The sequence below is a fragment of the Alosa pseudoharengus genome, unplaced genomic scaffold, assembly GCF_046254945.1.
Source record: "Alosa pseudoharengus isolate Yale_2024_CS ecotype anadromous, Long Island Sound unplaced genomic scaffold, YU_APseudo_1.1 YU_APseudo_1.1_scf_22, whole genome shotgun sequence".
NCBI lineage: Eukaryota > Metazoa > Chordata > Actinopteri > Clupeiformes > Clupeidae > Alosa > Alosa pseudoharengus.
Window position 1 is genome coordinate 13981227 of NW_027468680.1, and position 15662 is coordinate 13996888.

General features: G+C 41.2%; 1 long non-coding RNA gene across 1 annotated transcript; it reads left to right on the plus strand.

Annotated features, from left to right (window-relative positions):
• Nucleotides 1–4431: 4431 nt before the first annotated feature.
• On the plus strand, nt 4432–5748 carry LOC143139846 (uncharacterized). Its single transcript, XR_012990465.1, has 3 exons — nt 4432–4501; nt 5389–5453; nt 5718–5748. It is a non-coding gene; the product is annotated as an uncharacterized LOC143139846 (long non-coding RNA).
• The last annotated feature ends 9914 nt before the right edge of the window (nt 5749–15662 follow it).

The window sequence follows — 15662 nt, forward strand, 5'->3', positions numbered from 1 at the left end:
TCACCTTCAACTGAAGCAACAGAATCAACTACAACTGTTGCAACACAATCATCTTCAACTGAAGCAACAGAATCAATTACAACTGCTGCAACTCAATCATCTTCAACTGAAGCAACAGAATCAACTACAACTGCTGCAACTCAATCACCTTCAACTGAAGCAACAGAATCAACTGAAGCAACAGAATCAACTACAACTGCTGCAACACAATCACCTTCAACTGAAGCAACAGAATCAACTGAAGCAACAGAATCAACTACAACTGCTGCAACACAATCACCTTCAACTGAAGCAACAGAATCAACTGAAGCAACAGAATCAACTACAACTGCTGCAACACAACCAACTTCAACTGAAGCAACAGAATCAACTACAACTGCTGCAACACAATCAACTTCAACTGAAGCAACAGAATCAACTGAAGCAACAGAATCAACTACAACTGCTGCAACACAATCACCTTCAACTGAAGCAACAGAATCAACTACAACTGTTGCAACACAATCATCTTCAACTGAAGCAACAGAATCAATTACAACTGCTGCAACTCAATCACCTTCAACTGAAGCAACAGAATCAACTACAACTGCTGCAACACAATCACCTTCAACTGAAGCAACAGAATCAACTACAACTGCTGCAACACAATCACCTTCAACTGAAGCAACAGAATCAACTACAACTGCTGCAACACAATCACCTTCAACTGAAGCAACAGAATCAACTGAAACAACAGAATCAACTACAACTGCTGCAACACAATCACCTTCAACTGAAGCAACAGAATCAACTACAACTGCTGCAGAATCAACTACAACTGCTGCAACACAATCACCTTCAACTGAAGCAACAGAATCAACTACAACTGCTGCAACACAATCACCTTCAACTGAAGCAACAGAATCAACTACAACTGCTGCAACACAATCACCTTCAACTGAAGCAACAGAATCAACTGAAGCAACAGAATCAACTACAACTGCTGCAACACAATCACCTTCAACTGATGTAACAGAATCAACTACAACTGCTGCAACACAATCACCTTCAACTGAAGCAACAGAATCAACTACAACTGCTGCAACACAATCATCTTCAACTGAAGCAACAGAATCAACTACAACTGCTGCAACACAATCACCTTCAACTGAAGCAACAGAATCAACTGAAGCAACAGAATCAACTACAACTGCTGCAACACAATCACCTTCAACTGAAGCAACAGAATCAACTACAACTGCTGCAACACAATCACCTTCAACTGAAGCAACAGAATCAACTACAACTGCTGCAACACAATCACCTTCAACTGAAGCAACAGAATCAACTACAACTGTTGCAACACAATCATCTTCAACTGAAGCAACAGAATCAACTACAACTGCTGCAACTCAATCATCTTCAACTGAAGCAACAGAATCAACTACAACTGCTGCAACTCAATCACCTTCAACTGAAGCAACAGAATCAACTACAACTGCTGCAACACAATCACCTTCAACTGAAGCAACAGAATCAACTACAACTGCTGCAACACAATCACCTTCAACTGAAGCAACAAAATCAACTACAACTGCTGCAACACAATCACCTTCAACTGAAGCAACAGAATCAACTACAACTGCTGCAACACAATCCCCTTCAACTGAAGCAACAGAATCAACTACAACTGCTGCAACACAATCATCTTCAACTGAAGCAACAGAATCAACTACAACTGCTGCAACACAATCACCTTCGACTGAAGCAACAGAATCAACTACAACTGCTGCAACACAATCACCTTCAACTGAAGCAACAGAATCAACTGAAGCAACAGAATCAACTACAACTGCTGCAACACAATCACCTTCAACTGAAGCAACAGAATCAACTACAACTGCTGCAACACAATCATCTTCAACTGAAGCAACAGAATCAACTACAACTGCTGCAACACAATCACCTTCAACTGAAGCAACAGAATCAACTACAACTGCTGCAACACAATCACCTTCAACTGAAGCAACAGAATCAACAACAACTGCTGCAACACAATCACCTTCAACTGAAGCAACAGAATCAACTACAACTGCTGCAACACAATCACCTTCAACTGAAGCAACAGAATCAACTACAACTGCTGCAACACAATCACCTTCAACTGAAGCAACAGAATCAACTACAACTGCTGCAACACAATCACCTTCAACTGAAGCAACAGAATCAACTACAACTGCTGCAACTCAATCACCTTCAACTGAAGCAACAGAATCAACTGAAGCAACAGAATCAACTACAACTGCTGCAACACAATCACCTACAACTGAAGCAACAGAATCAACTACAACTGCTGCAACACAATCACCTTCAACTGAAGCAACAGAATCAACTACAACTGCTGCAACACAATCACCTTCAACTGAAGCAACAGAATCAACTACAACTGCTGCAACACAATCACCTTCAACTAAAGCAACAGAATCAACTGAAGCAACAGAATCAACTACAACTGCTGCAACACAATCACCTTCAACTGAAGCAACAGAATCAACTACAACTGCTGCAACACAATCAACTACAACTGGGGCAACTACAACTGGAGAGACACAGTTAACCATAAGTGGAGCGACACAATTAACTACCACTGATGTAACAGAATCAACTACAACTGCTGCAACACAATCATCTTCAACTGAAGCAACAGAATCAAGTACAACTGCTGCAACACAATCACCTTCAACTGAAGCAACAGAATCAACTGAAGCAACAGAATCAACTACAACTGCTGCAACACAATCACCTTCAACTGAAGCAACAGAATCAACTACAACTGCTGCAACACAATCACCTTCAACTGAAACAACAGAATCAACTACAACTGCTGCAACACAATCATCTTCAACTGAAGCAACAGAATCAACTACAACTGCTGCAACACAATCACCTTCAACTGAAGCAACAGAATCAACAACAACTGCTGCAACACAATCACCTTCAACTGAAGCAACAGAATCAACTACAACTGCTGCAACACAATCACCTTCAACTGAAGCAACAGAATCAACTACAACTGCTGCAACACAATCACCTTCAACTGAAGCAACAGAATCAACTACAACTGCTGCAACACAATCACCTTCAACTGAAGCAACAGAATCAACTGAAGCAACAGAATCAACTACAACTGCTGCAACACAATCACCTTCAACTGAAGCAACAGAATCAACTACAACTGCTGCAACACAATCATCTTCAACTGAAGCAACAGAATCAACTACAACTGCTGCAACACAATCACCTTCAACTGAAGCAACAGAATCAACTACAACTGCTGCAACACAATCACCTTCAACTGAAGCAACAGAATCAACTACAACTGCTGCAACACAATCACCTTCAACTGAAGCAACAGAATCAACTGAAGCAACAGAATCAACTACAACTGCTGCAACACAATCACCTTTAACTGAAGCAACAGAATCAACTACAACTGCTGCAACACAATCATCTTCAACTGAAGCAACAGAATCAACTACAACTGCTGCAACACAATCACCTTCAACTGAAGCAACAGAATCAACTACAACTGCTGCAACACAGTCATCTTCAACTGAAGTAACAGAATCAACTACATTTGTTTTGACACAATCAACTACAACTGGAGCAACTACAACTAGAGCAACACTGTCGACCATAACTACAGCAACAGAATCTATTTCAACTGGAGCACCACTTTCAACCACAGGTGATGCAACAGAATCCACATCAACTGGAGTGACACAATTAACTACCATTGATGTAACAGAATCTATTACAACTGCTGCAACACAATCATCTTCAACTGAAGCAATAGAATCAACTACAACTGAGGTGACAGAATCAACTACATTTGTTGTGACACAATCAACTACATTTGGGGCAACTACAACTGGAGCAACACAGTCGACCATAACTACAGCAACAGAATCTATTTCAACTGGAGCACCACTTTCAACCACAGGTGATGCAACAGAATCCACATCAACTGGACTGACACAATTATCTACCACTGGTGTAACAGAATCAACTACATTTGTTGTGACACTATCACCTACAACTGGAGCGAAACAGTCGACCACAACTACAGCAACAGAATCTATTTCAACTTCTTCAAACTCAATATGTCAGTGTGTATGCTTACCCACTGGAGAGCCAAAATCGATCTTTACTACAACCTCAGCCCCTACCACAATGACTACAGCTACTCCATGCCCTACTACAAGTGAGAAAAGTATTATTCTTTCAAGACTAACAACAGAGTTTATAACAATGAATGAACAATAATAAATCTGGTCCAGATTTGGTCCAGTCTGTACTCACACTAATACTTCATAAAGTGTGTGTGTGTGTGTGTGTGTGTTTTCCAGAACCCCGCTCAAGACCCATTCCCCAGTTCCGTACAAATGACATGTTTATTGCAGATCTTTCGGTATCCACTTCTGAAGCCTTCCGCGCCAGAGCTTCACTCATTAAAACAGAGGTAACGTTATAACTGCCATTCGTGACATGATGAACACTGAATTACAGGCTCAGTCCCTGCCCTGTCATGCTTGATCATCCTTAAGCACACTATGTGGATATTTGATTTAGTTTATATAGTATATTTAGCATGTAGTATTTTAGTATTTGTTTTATCTTCTACTGTCTCTATTGTACAGTGGAGTTTTTTTATATGTATATTACTTTTTCTGCTGTATGTGCATGTTGTGTGATGTCTGTATGCTACTGAGACCTTGAATTTCCCCTTTGGGATCAAGTATCTATCTATCTATCTATCTATCTATCTATCTATTTACTGTATCTATCTGATGAGTTTTTGCTGATTACTGTTTCTGAAATTACACTGAATAAAATATTAACACATTTACACATCCATATTAACGTTTTTACTCCCATATCTCATATGAGTTGAGGTGAAATATCCAAAACTTCTTCAGTGCACACAAAATGTGTATTTGTGAACAAATTTGTCAAAATCTTCATCAGTCAGCACCTTTACAATCAGTTCACACACAACGGCTCCCGACGATATTCCCACAGTCAGCATGCCAGTGCACTCACCCTCAAAACCTGTGGAATCAGTGGCATTGTGTTTTCTAACAAAATGGCACATTTTAGAGTGACCTTTTATTGTGACCAATCAACATAATTTGATATGCCACAAGTGTCGAGTGGATGGATTGTCATGGCGAAGTGCTCACTAAATATTTGAACGAAATTTGGGAGAAATAAACATTTTATGTGCATAAAAGAAATCTTTCATATTTTACAATATTTTACAATACACATTTTAAATTCTGTTAAGCATTTATCAGCCATCAGTTTAAACTTGTTTTCTATCCCTTTGTGCCTTTACGACATCTATAGCTTGAGCCGTTTTTTGTTGAAGACTTTCAGCCAGATTTCATAAGCCTGACACCAACAAGCTTCAGGTAACCATAAAAGTACACACTGGGGAAATTCCTAATTCCTAATGTGTGTGTGTATGTGTGTGTGTGTGTGCATGCGTGTGTGAGTGAGTGAGTGCGTGCGTGCGTACGTGCGTGCGTGCGTGTGTGTGTGTGCACGCGTGTATGTGTGTGTGTGTGTGTTTGTCTGTAGACCGTATGAGGAAGAAATGTGTACGTTAGGAAGAAATGTGACAATGCGACAGTCATCTTAATTATTGTTTGGTTTCTACCTTTTCCTTTCACCAGCAATGGATCAATTATCCATATGACGGACATTTTTGTAACAGCCAACTCCACATTCCCCAGTGACATGCAGATTATTGCCACCTTGACCAGAGCTGCAAAGAGTGGGAAGTTATCATTTACCATCATCTCCATCAAGGGCACAGGTAGGCAGATGTGCTTTAAAAACCAAGTGATTTTCCACATATTGCTACTATGCATAGTATGCATGCTACTACTACTGATGATGATGATGATGATATAGAATTAAATGGTATAATATCAATAGAGTGTCACAGTTTAACAAGCATGGCTACTTACATCAAAGGCACTTTCCCTTGTGTTTGACACAAAATGCATTTTAATTTGCATATTGAGTCTGATCTAACTACCTCCTTTGTTCTCTTCCCCATTTCACACACACACACACACAAACACAGCGGTATCAGCAGGTGAAATCAGCAACAAGATTAACCTCTTGAGTGCCTTTGGGCTTACCTTGCTATCGCTCTATGTGGCTCTGCCCTGGTAGCCTCTGAGGTCTCTTATTGTTGGAGGAGTTTTGCATGACTGACTGACATCAATACAACTACTTTCATCATTCAGAAGACTGGATACGACTCCTACCTCCCTGCAAACATCACATCAAAAATCTGTTTTCTGTCACATCTGTTTTTCTTTACTTCCTTGCTATTAAAATATTGTAAGGTTTTTGCTTTAAAGTCTTGTTTTTGTTTAATTTTCAAAAGGAAGTTGCATTGCATAGAAGCACATCATATGCACAGGATATCTCTGTCTTAGCATTGATTTATTGAGAAATGTTGAGCATCATGCCACTGGGTATTCATGGCACACTCTCATGTATTCACTTACTCTTACTTAGCGTGTTTCCATCCAACTCATGAGAATTAGTGATGCGCATCCGTGGTAATGCGCATAAATAAAATGCGCATTAGTCAGCCCTAGCCCCTAGGCCTAATTCATTCCTTCATTTTGAAAATATTTTGTTTAATATCGATTAGAAGGAAGGCGGAGAATGTTGCGCAATCGGGTGTTGGCAGCTTCCCATCGCCGGAGACCGCCATACACTTGGGAACGACCAAGGTCTCGGCAGTTTTTTTGTCAAATTTGGCACTTCACTGTAGAGCTTCATTTCTATCATTTCACGCGGGCTCGGGCTTGCGCGGTAGGCTAAATGAGCGGTCAGGTGATGCGTTTCGGTTAGCTGCGAGAAAGATGCAGAAATGGATGCTTAGGAGGTGAAACAGAGGCTGGCCTCTTGTGACTGGCGTTTTAGTTGCACCCAGGGGTGAAAGTAAGCCGGTACTGGCCGGTACGGAGTACCACTAAAATATTTGGAGAGGGTACGCCATACCGGAAAGAAAACTATACTGTCTCTGAAAAATATTGCACTTTCAGCATGACAACACAACTGCTAACATCAAATTACCAGAAGCAACACGTTTCCCCCAAAATATATTTCATATACATCGTTCTGAACTGTATCTAAATTGTGTCTAAACCTCCCGTGCAGCTGGACAGACAACGAGCAAGCTATGCGCGTACAGTAGCCTAATTGCGCCAACGTGCACTGGTATCCAAAGACGAGGCTGAACTTGGCACCACTTTCGTTTCCGCGGGGGAAGACCACTTTCAGATCGCGGGGGAGTTAAAGGAACCGTATGTAAAAAATGCAATTCAATTAATCATAAAATGGCCCTGATTTGTCACTAGACATTAGGAAATCATGCTAATTTCAAATATTTATATCACTGACAACAGTAGTCCGGCCAGGATATCGTCATTTAAAAAAGTGAAGTTGCAGCCCTCAACTGATGTTGATGTTTACATATTTGTGTTTTAGCCTGATCCGCCACCCTCCAACTATCTAGTAATCACAAAGTCAGTATGTTTCGGCATCTGGGTTGCCAGCTCTGCTCTAGTTACCACATCTGCGGTGTACAGTATTTTGAAAGTGATTGTAGTACCAGTTTTGGCCAAAATCCTACATACGGTTCCTTTAAGTTTCCGTTCCACCTTAAATAATGCAATTTTCTACCTCGTCCACAAGGGGCCAGTGTTGACCGCAAATCCGCGATAACACAGGCATGTGCCTGTTGCAGATGAACAGGCATTGTTCACAGACGTTCAAAAGCCTGTATATCTTTTTTCTGTTGACTCCACTGCCGAATGTTTTGAGAAATGTTGCCTTTTGTGTTCTATTAAATAATTTGGTAATTTAGAGGGGGGGGGGGGGGGGGTTATGTAGAGGGTGGCAGATTATGTCGTTTTTTCTTTATTTTCTGTGCTGGATCTTTTGATACATGTTGTGTTATGTTTTTTTCTATTAAATAATTTTGTTCATTTTACACTGGGGGGGGGGGGGGGGGGTAGCAGATTTTGAAGTTTTTCTACAGTAAATGTATTCCCTACGGCCTACATGTCATTTTGCATCGGACTTTTCAACACGTTCTGAAACTACACTCTCTCCTCTTTCCAATGACACCCCACTTGTGAAATTCTATGGTTGAAAATGCCCTTTTTTGCCCCTCTGAAAATACAGTATATATTTTGTGAAATTGCAGAATTTCAACACTTGAACAGGGACAGATATCCCATGAAGGATTTTGCAAGGGATCTTTCACCACATTCTGAAACTGCACTTCCTCCCCTTTCCAATGACACCCCACTTGTGAAATTCTATGGTTGAAAATTGCATATTTAGCCCCTCTGAAAATATAGTGAAATTGCAGAATTTCAGCACTTGAACAGGGACAGATATCCCATGAAGGATTTTGCAAGGGATGTTTCACCACATTCTGAAACTACACCTCCTCCCCTTTCCAATGACACCCCACTTGTGAAATTCTATGGTGGAAAATTTGATATTTAGCCCCTCTGAAAATACAGTATATATTTGTGGAAATTGCAGAATTTCAGCACTAGAACAGCGACTGATGTCCCATGAAGGATTTTGCAAGGGATATTTCACCACATTCTATATCTACACTTCCTCCCCTTTCCAATGACATCCCACTTGTGAAATTCTATGGTGGAAAATTTGATATTTAGCCCCTCTAAAAACAGTATATATTTTGTGAAATTGCAGAATTTCAACACTAAAACAGCGACTGATGTCCCATGAAGGATTTTGCAAGGGATCTTTCACCACATTCTGAAACTACACCTCCTCCCCTTTCCAATGACACCCCACTTGTGAAATTCTATGGTAGAAAATGCCCTTTTTTGCCCCTCTGAAAATACAGTACATATTTGTGAAATTGCAGAATTTCAACACTAGAACAGGGACAGATAGCCCATGAAGGATTTTGCAAGGGATGTTTCACCACATTCTGAAACTACACCTCCTCCCCTTTCCAATGACACCCCACTTGTGAAATTCTATGGTGGAAAATTGGATATTTAGCCCCTCTAAAAACAGTATATATTTTGTGAAATTGCAGAATTTCAGCACTTGAACAGGGACAGATAGCCTATGAAGGATTTTGCAAGGGATATTTCACCACATTCTATATCTACACTTCCTCCCATTTCCAATGACATCCCACTTGTGAAATTCTATGGTGGAAAATTTGATATTTAGCCCCTCAAAAAACAGTATATATTTTGTGAAATTGCAGAATTTCAACACTAAAACAGCGACTGATGTCCCATGAAGGATTTTGCAAGGGATCTTTCACCACATTCTGAAACTACACCTCCTCCCCTTTCCAATGACACCCCACTTGTGAAATTCTATGGTTGAAAATGCCCTTTTTTGCCCCTCTGAAAATACAGTATATATTTGTGGAAATTGCAGAATTTCAGCACTAGAACAGCGACTGATGTCCCATGAAGGATTTTGCAAGGGATATTTCACCACATTCTATATCTACACGTCCTCCCCTTTCCAATGACATCCCACTTGTGAAATTCTATGGTGGAACATTTGATATTTAGCCCCTCTAAAAACAGTATATATTTTGTGAAATTGCAGAATTTCAACACTAAAACAGCGACTGATGTCCCATGAAGGATTTTGCAAGGGATCTTTCACCACATTCTGAAACTACACCTCCTCCCCTTTCCAATGACATCACACTTGTGAAATTCTATGGTGGAAAATTTTATATTTAGCCCCTCTAAAAACAGTATATATTTTGTGAAATTGCAGAATTGCAACACTTGAACAGGGACAGATAGCCTATGAAGGATTTTGCAAGGGATATTTCACCACATTCTGAAACTACACGCCCTCCTCTTTCCAATGACACCCCACTTGTGAAATTCTATGGTGGAAAATGGCCTCTTTTGCCCCTCTGAAAATATAGTATATATTTTGTGAAATTGCAGAATTTCAGCACTTGAACAGGGACAGATAGCCCATGAAGGATTTTGCAAGGGGTCTTTCACCACTTTCTGAAACTACACTCTCTCCTCTTTCCAATGACACCCCACTTGTGAAATTCTATGGTGGAAAATGCCCTTTTTTGCCCTTTGAATATATAGTATGTATTTGTGAAATTGATGAATTTCAGCACTTGAACAGCCATACTCATCTCAGGAAGGATTTTGCAAGGGATGTTTCTCCACATTCTGAAACTACACCCTCTCCTCTTTCCAATGACACCCCCTATATGAAATTCTATCGTTAAAAATGGCCCTTGAAAATAAAATGTATTTGAGAAATGTATTATTTTCAGCACTAGATTTGGTCTAGAAATTTATTTTGGCCTATTTTTCTGATTATACATTTTCAGCACTACATTTGGTCCCTATCACTTAAAAGTCATTTGCCACATTTCTGTCATTTTTGGGGCCATTAGTATTTCTACCTTGTCTTATTGGGGGGCAAGCATTGAAACTGCGTAGGGACCCTATAGGGCTAGTAGGATTTGTTATTATGCTTCTTTCTAGTGCCATGGGAGTCCATGGCAGCACATACAAATGTACATAGTAAAATGCTCAAACTTTACACACTTATTCTACTCAGGCCACTTATTCACTTCAGGCCACTTTTCACACCTATATGTATCTCCACAATTGGAGATACATATAGGAAGAAACCTTGAGTGGATACAAGACTCAAGGGCCTGACCCATCTGCCTAGGGTCAGTTACAGGGCAGTAAGGTCTGTACTGTATACATAATAAATGAATAGGTTAGTTAGGTGTACAGAATAGAACACAACAACCTGAGGTATGTTACAAAGAGTTAAAATGGTTACATAACCAGTATGATGTATGCATGAATCCTATTTAGTGTCAGGAAATTCAAATAGTCCAATGTAGGGCATGTATTGTCCATAGGGATTAGGAATTGTCATATGTCAAGTACTGGGTAGCTAGGCTGCACGGGCCAGGATTCCAGACAAGGGGACTGCAATAGGCAATGGTAAGTGTTACGGCCAGCTCGTTCCCAGACCGAAACATAAAGAGGGACACGGACAACAAGGTTCAAACCAAATATATTAATTTATTAAAGTAAAGCACAAGGTTACCAATAGCAAAATGTCTAGGGGGAAATGAATGGGAGTGGTGGCGTGCGTGTATGAGTGTATGGATGCAAAGAAGCTAGTGAAGTAGGCCTAAAGACAAAGAAAGAGAAAGAGATGTAGAGTTAAAAATGAGGGGAGAGAGCAAAGTGTGAGAGAATCAAAGTGAGTGCCTGCAAGAAGTAAGAAAAATGCCTAATCAGAAAGATAGGGAACCCCTAATATAGCCCCACCCTAACCATAGGTGTAATCAATGAGGGTATTAGCCCAACCAGGCCCAGCCCTGCCCGTGCACTGACAGGAGAAGGCCTGAAGGGGCACAGGGTCATCACATAGGGCAGTCATCATAGGGATGGGACTTCAGGTGCGATGAGGGCCAAACACAAGGATGGCTGATGACTGGTAATAGTTTATCTCACAAGTGAGGTAAGAGGGAAGAAAGAGAGATAAATAGTAGGTATTACTATAAGTCATGATGGTTAGTATTAATAAGTATATCAATGGTATTATATAGTGTTATATTATAGAGACAAAAGGCAAGAGAGGAAGAGAAGAGGGAGTTGAACTTGCCTAGGAGAGAAGAGGGAGTTGAATGGCAAGACAAAGACAAGAGGTAAGAGGGGGAGTTGAGAGAAAGAAGCAGAGTTGTACGGCGTGACACATGAAAAGTCCATGACAGCGCTATGCTACAGCAGCATACCTAAGGCATGGTGAAGGGTAGTCAGTTGCCACCATGACACGCATGACTAGGGCGCCAGTCACATGAGGACACAGCAGAGGTGGTCCATTCCAATAAAAACCCGGAAGTTCCACACTACACCATACCTAACTATGGGAGGCACTAAAGATGTATGTTTTAAGTCTAGACTTGGAAATAGGGAGGGTGTCTGCTAATAAAATTGATGGAGACGTAGCAGTCTAGGTGGGTAATATGGTACTAAAAGATCTTTAATATAGGTGCCCAGCCATTTATGGCTTTGTATGTTAGAAGTAATATTTTTAAGTCAATGAGACTTTTAACAGGTAGCCAGTGTAAAGATGCTAGGATGGGGGAATTGTGTTCATATTTTTTGTGAGTGCTTCAGTGTTGACTGACCAGTCCAGTGTATTGTACAGATGTATCCCCAGATACTTGTAAGTGCTTACCACCTCCACATTGACCCCCTCAATGGTAACTGGGAGCAGAGCGGGCTTAGACCTCCGGACATTGCACAAAGTCCTTCACCAGGCTCCTATATTCCTCCTCCTGCCCATCCCTGATACACCCCACAATTGCAGTATCGTCTGAAAATTTCTGCATGTGGCATGACTCTGTGTTGTAGCAGAAGTCAGACATGTACACTGCTCCCTGTGGAGCTCCAGTGCTGTTGATCACGGTGTCGGAGAGGCAGTTCTTCAGTCTGACGAATTGTGGCCGCTCTATCAGGTAGTCTGCAATCCAGGATACCAGATGAGCATCCACAATCATCTGCAGGAGTTTTTCACCCAGTCTGAGGGGTTGGATGGTGTTAAAAGCACTGGAGAAGTCAAGGAACATGATACTCACAGCACTCTTCCCCTTGTCCAGAGGAGGGGGGATGAGGGGTATTTGGTGGCTGTAGACTGGTGGCTTGTGAACAGCGTTAGTGTAGTCGCATTGTTCATGATCACGTTGTGGGGGAGGGGTGCATCAGCCTTTGATGGTGGAGGTGCATGTTGCACTGAGAGTGAGGGGCAGAGGCGGACAGAGTACACAGCTTCATTACTTGAGTAAAAGTACAGATACCCTTTGCTAAATTTTACTCAAGTACAAGTAAAAGTACAAGAGTCAGATGTCTACTTAAGTAAAAGTACTGAAGTACTTGTTTTTAAAAGTACTTGAGTATCAAGGGTACAAGAGTAGCCTACATTTTCTAAATATTGCATTACTACTGCCACAGTGCTTACATTTATGTACAGAAACGTCCTACATGGAGATATGAAAAATGTTAATACCTTGGAGAATGTAAAATGAATTGGAAGTAAAATCAAGTCATTTTCATCTTTTTACCATGTTGCCAGGGATGGGCAGTATTTCTAATACATGTATTTAAAATACATATTTCAAATACAAAATACTATTTTGTAATTGAAACACTTGAAGCGAAAATCATTAACTTGTTCAGAAAATTGAAATAGTCTGGCGAGGTGGGGCCACAGGTTGGCACACTCCATGATGACCATGGAGTTGACTTTGGCGGAAAGCTGAAGGTGATTGCTGATAGGCTGTCCCAATCAGTGGCGCCTGCACAATCCAATCACGTTTGAGAGGGAAACAACAAATTGAGGGTTTCAGAGATTTTTCTTTTTTCCTTTTTTTTTAGAAGTAGTAACGGGTACTCACGGTTATGGATAGAAATGTAGTGGAGTAAAGAGTACAATATTTGCCTTTCAAATGTACTCGAGTAAAGTCATGAGTACTCTCCAAAAATTATACTTGAGTAAAGTACAGATCCCTCAAAATTGTACTCAAGTAGCCTACTGTACTCAAGTAAATGTACTCCGTTACTGTCCGGCTCTGGTGAGGGGTGAAGTGTGAACCGGCAGGCAAGCAAGCAAGAGCAGTGTCTGAATTTAGTTGACTTTGTACTCTGCACAATGACAATAAAGTTGAGTCCAATCTAATCTAATCTATTCCTAGTGACCAAACATCACCAACATTATTGTGTGGCGAATCCATGACCCAAGTCTGGTTTCGGTACGAGAAAGCATTGCCAAGATATGAGCTCATTTCCTGTAACTTTATTACCTCCTAGTGGTCCAAGGTCACCAAATATATTGTGTGTCCTCGGGATGGGGTCCTAAGTCCATATACCAAGTTTTGTTTCGGTACGCGAAAGCATTGCTGATATATGAGCCTTCAAAATCTGCTACCAACTACACCCCCCCCCCCCCCCCCCCAGTGTAAAATGAACAAAATTATTTAATAGAAAACATAACACAACATGTATCAAAAGATCCAGCACAGAAAATAAAGAAAAAACTACTGCCACCCTCTACATAACCCCCCCCCTGCCTCTAAATTACCAAATTATTTAATAGAACACAAAAGGCAACATTTCTCAAAACATTCGGCAGTGGAGTCAACAGAAAAAAGATATACAGGCTTTTGAACGTCTGTGAACAATGCCTGTTCATCTGCAACAGGCACATGCCTGTGTTATCGCGGATTTGCGGTCAACCCTGGCCCCTTGTGGACGAGGTAGAAAATTGCATTATTTAAGGTAGAACGGAAAATTAACTCCCCCGCGATCTGAAGTGGTCTTCCCCCGCGGAAACGAAAGTGGTGCTAACTTCAGCCTCGTCCCGCACGGCTGATTCGACTGGCTAGCCTACTCTCCATACAGAACTTGCAATGTTTCGGACTGTCTTCGCCACCTAATTGCATTTTAAAGTAGGCTATGCATGCAGAACATATGTTATTTCAGAGGTGAAAGCATGGCTTTTGTTGTGGATTTGTTTTTCACCTTGACGAGGAGTTACTCTAAAGATCACTCATGACAACGTAGCCGGCTGATTCGACTGACTCGCACTCATAACAACCTAACCGGCCCGCCCGGCTGATTCGACTGACCCGGGTAGATAGGCTACTCAAGCAGCTCCATGAGCGTGCAGTGCACGACCTAATTACATTTTAATATACTACATCTATACACCAAATCGAATTATGTCTAGGCTACATGCAGAACATTGAATGTTATTTCAGAAGTGAAAGAAATGGCTTTTGTTGTGGAATTGCTTTTCACCTCGAGGAGGAGCTACTCGCTCTTGCAGATCCACTCATGACAACGTAGCCGGCTGATTCGACTGACTCGTACTCAACGTAGCCTAACCGGCCGGCTGATCCGACTAACCCGGATTGCTACTCAGCCGCTCCAATCTGAGTCCCATGGTCTGTGAGTCTGCAATGTTTCCGGCTCTGCGGGAAGTTAACCAGTTATCTCGGACTGCCTGCTCACTCAGCTGCAGTTGATTTGTGGAGTTGTGGTTGCCTACGAAATTGTTACATTTTTGGCAGACGATGGCTAGGAGGCTAGCTAGAGGTTTGTGTGGCCCTGTTTATCGTTTTAGATTGAATTGTAGTAGGACTCAACTGATCCGAGTTAATGATACTAGAGACTCGCGACTCATGGGTTAATTTAAAGACACGGGTGAAAGATCCGAGTGAGTCACGACTCTAACACCTTTACTGCGCAGTAGCTTAGGCTATATACCACAAGTGACGTGAGTATAGCGAACAGAATGTAGGCTATCTCTCGTGCCAGGTAGAAAAGAGAGGAAAATAGGAGAAAAAGGAAACAGTAATAATAATATAATACATTAACCTATGGACATATGCATATATAATTATAATAAATAGGCAAAGGACTCTGACTTAAATATTTGGGTGGGTTACATGTACATTTACACTCATCACACAATTTGATCCAAAGGCAAGTAACATAGCTTACACGCCT